Below are 4,297 nucleotides of genomic sequence, written 5' to 3' on the forward strand. Positions count from 1 at the left end.
ATGTCTCTGCTTTTGAATATGCTATCTAGGTTGGTCATAACTTTCCTTCCAAGGAGTAAGTGTCATTTAATTTCATGGCTGCAGTCACCATCTGCAGTAGATGATCTGTTTGTGCTTAAAGATCATTTTGGCAGTGATCAAGTACATTTTCTGTATATGCCCACCCATTAGGTCAATCAGCTATTTGTTGTTATTCAGTTGCTAAGTGGTGTCTGATGCTTTGCAACCCCATGGACTGCAGTGCCCCAGGATTCCCTGTCCTTTACTATCTCCCAGAGGCAGATATAAGTATACATGTATCCCCTCCTTCTTGAACCAAATCACCCCACCCACCCGACACATTGAATTTGACTATTTTTGCTCATAGTTCAATCATTAGATACTGAGTACAAATTCAGAATTGTTATATCTTTCCTGTGCATTCAGTCTTTTATCTTTATGAAGCTGCCTTTGTTATCCCTGGGTGTATTATTGCATTAAAATCTACTTTGTCTGATAGTGAAAAGTGAAAGTGAAACTGTTAGTTGCTCAGTAGTGTCTGACTCTTTGCAGCCCCATGGACTATAGACCACCAGGCTCTTTTGTCCATGGAATTCTCCAGGCAAGAATCCTGGAGTGGGTTGCCATTCCCTTCTCCAAGAGAAAAAATTTTAGAGAAAAAATTGTAGCCTTAAAAAGTGTGTTAAAGCTTGAAATTTTATTTAATAAACATAGTAAGAATAAATGTAGCAAACTCAAAGAATAAAGCAGGAAACAATGATCACAAAAGAACAAATTAAATTAATTTTGAAGAAGTGGAGTAGTAGAGAGAAAAAAACTGAAATTTGGTTTCTTGAAAAAATACTAATAAAGCAATCTCTAGCAAGAATGATAAATTTAAAAGTTTACACAAATTAGTATTGGTATTAATTAGTATTAGTATTAATTGCCAGTCCAGAAGTTAATTCAGAAAGGTGAATTCTCCAGGCCAGAATACTGGGGTGGGTTGCTATGCCCTCCTCCAGGGGATCTTCCCAACCCAAGGATCAAACCCAGGTCTCTTATGTCTCCTGCATGAGCAGCTGGTCTCTTTACCATTAGCGCCACCTGGGAAGCCCAGAAAGGTGGGACATGGATGTTTATTATATTAGGGTCCTGCCCTCTTTGTGTTCAAAATATTCCACAATATGGAGAAGGAAATGACAACCCACTCCTGTTTTCTTGCCTGGGAAATCATAAGAACAGAAGAGCCTGATGGGCTACAGGCCACGGGGTCACAAAGAGTCAGACAACTGAAGTGACTTAGCACACACACATGCATGTCATAGTCCAGGCATTGCCTATCGCCCCTGTATTCTGTGTAGTGTGCTTGAACAGGTACCAGTTCTCTCCTCTTCTAGTGCATCTTGTTCCAAGTGACTCATACATTCTTGCTTTGAACAGGCTTGATACTCGAAATCCCAGCAGTTGAAGCAGTGGCAGGGTCAAAATGTGAAATCAACAGAATGAATGCCTTTAGCAGTGGTTGGAGAGAACAAGACTCCTACTCACACATGGTCAAAATAGATGGATGCACAATGGATCAAAGTCATGGCTGGTCTAGGGACAGTTTCCATGGAAGGCATGGGCTTCCTTGAGGCCTCGTATCCCCAGCCACCCCAAGATTCTCCAATTGCTTTTCCTTACCTGGTTGATGTTATTATTCCTCCCTTTGGCATTTCCTGGGCTTCCCTAGCGGCTCAGCTGGTAAAGAATCCGCCTGCAATGCGAGAGACCTGGATTCAATCCCTGGGTTGGGAAGATCTCTTGGAGAAGGAAAAGGCTACCCACTCCAGTATTCTGGCTTGGAGAATTCCATGGACTACAGTCCATGGGGTTGCAAAGAGTCGGACACGACAGAGTGACTTTCACTTCACTTCTCCAAGGGATCTTCCTGACGTGGGGTTTGAACCTGGGTCTACTATATTGCAGGCAGAGTCTTCACTATCTGAGATAGTAATGCACCATAGTTACCCAAGGTTTTTCTGGCATCTCCCAGGTGGTGAGCAACCTGGCTGTAGCCCACACTGGTTTGCTTTCAGTTCCTCCCTATTCCCCAGAGACATTCCTTTGGGCTGCTAGCCTAAAAGGAGATCCTTACCCTCACTGTTCACCCCTGATCCTGCAGCACTTAAAGCTCACACTGGTCCCTCAGCTTCGCTTGTAGACCACCTCAAGGGTGAAACCAGCACCAGTGTCTGACTCACCACACTCTGGAGCCCTTTCTTCTAGTATACATGCAGCATTTTCTTTTTTTGTGTAAGTTTAATGTGTACAAGGTACTAATTTGCAAAATGCTCATATCTTGCAAAACGGTTACATTCATAGTATTAGCCATCATCTCTACCATACCACATAATTACCACATTTTTTTGTAGTAAGAACATTTATGATTTACTTTCTTAGCAACTTTCAAGTATAAAATACATTTTTTTGCTTTCCTTAATATTTTAATATAATTTGTTTCCTCTGTAATTCTATGTATTTTATTAAATGTGTAAAAATACTAAACTATTAAATGCATATAAATATAAATTACTCTAAGAAGGGGTTGATAAACTTTTGCTTTTGTTGTTTTTTGTTGTTTTGGCCACACCCTGTAGCGTGTGGGTTTGCCAGGTTGCCTTAGAGGTAAAGAACCGCCTGCCAATGCAGGAGACATAGAGACACAGGTTTGATCCCTGGATTGGGAAGATCCCCTGGAGGAAGAAATGGCAACTCACTCCAATATTCTTGCCTGGAGAATCCCATGGACAGAGGAGCCTGGCAGGTTACAGTCCACGGGATCACAAAGGGTTGGACGTGACTGAGCAACTGAGCACACACACAATGGTATCTTATAGTAAACTAGGCATTTATATGCATGGCTCAAATATTAACATATAAAAGTGAGTGATAATAGCAAATTTTACCTGTGCTGCTGGAAAATGCTGAGAAGATGCTGTCATGCTGTACCATGTGGAATCTTAGTTCCCTGACCAGGGTGGAACCCTTTTGTCCCTCTGCATTGGAAGCACAGAGTCGTAACCATGGGACTAACAGGGAAATTCCACAAGTGAAGCCTTCTGGGAGGAGCAAGACTCATTATTGCCTGGAATTACCCTTTGACTTTTGAGTCCAAGGAGACTTTTTGCCATGTGTAGTGTCTCCCTTGGGAGAAGGCAATGACACCCCACTCCAGTACTCTTGCCTGGAAAATCCCATGGACAGAGGAGCCTGGTAGGCTGCAGTCCGTGGGGTCACTAGGAGTTGGACATGACTGAGTGACTTCACTTTCACTTTTCACTTTCACATACTGGAGAAGGAAATGGCAACCCACTCCAGTGTTCTTGGCTGGAGAATCCCAGGGACGGGGGAGCCTGGTGGGCTGCTGTCTATGGGGTCGCACAGAGTCAGACACGACTGAAGTGACTTAGCAGTAGCAGCAGTGTCTCCCTTATCCTTTACTCAGACAGGGTTTTTGCTTCTCTTTGTCCTTGTCATGGTTATTCCCTTGAGGTGTTTACAAGAGAAAAAAATTGACTATTTACCCTGTTTCCATTGTTACTTGCATTTTTTAGATCAATCAGGGGGCTGTTTGTAAATTCCTCAACTGGAGCCCACCTATCTCTTGCCTCAGGAAATGCAAAGTGGAGGCTTGTTGTTCAGTTGCTCAGTCCTGTCCGACTTTGCAACCCCATGGACTGCAGCACACCAGGCTTCCCTGTCCTTCACTATCTCCCAGAGCTTGCTCAAACTCATATCCATTGAGTTGGTGAAGCCATCCAACCATCTTGTCCTCTGTTATTCCCTTCTCCTCCTGCCTCCAATCCTTCCCAGCATCAGGGTCTTTTCTAATGAGTCAGTTCTTTGCATCAGGTGGCCAGAGTATTGGAACTTACTCAGCATCAGTCCTTCAAATGAATATTCAGGATTGATTTCTTTTAGGATTGACTGATTGGATCTCCTTGCAGTCCAAGGGACTCTCAAGAGTCTTCTCCAACACCACAGTTCAAAAGCATTAATTTTTTAGTGTTCAGCCTTCTTTATGGTCCAACTCTCACATCCGTACATGACTACTAGAAAAAGCATAGCTGTAACTATACAGCGCTTTGTTGGCAAAGTAATGTCTCTGCTTTCTAATATGCTGTCTGGGTTTGTCATAGCTTTTTTTCCAAGGAGCAAGTGTCTTTTAATTTCATGGCTGCAGTTACCATCTGCAGTGATTTTGGAGCCCCCCAAAATAGTCTGTCATTGTTTCCATTGTTTCCCTATCTATTTGCCATGAAGTGTTGGGACT

The sequence above is a fragment of the Bison bison genome, unplaced genomic scaffold, assembly GCF_000754665.1.
Source record: "Bison bison bison isolate TAMUID 2011002044 unplaced genomic scaffold, Bison_UMD1.0 scf7180017864365, whole genome shotgun sequence".
NCBI classification, from domain to species: Eukaryota; Metazoa; Chordata; class Mammalia; order Artiodactyla; family Bovidae; genus Bison; species Bison bison.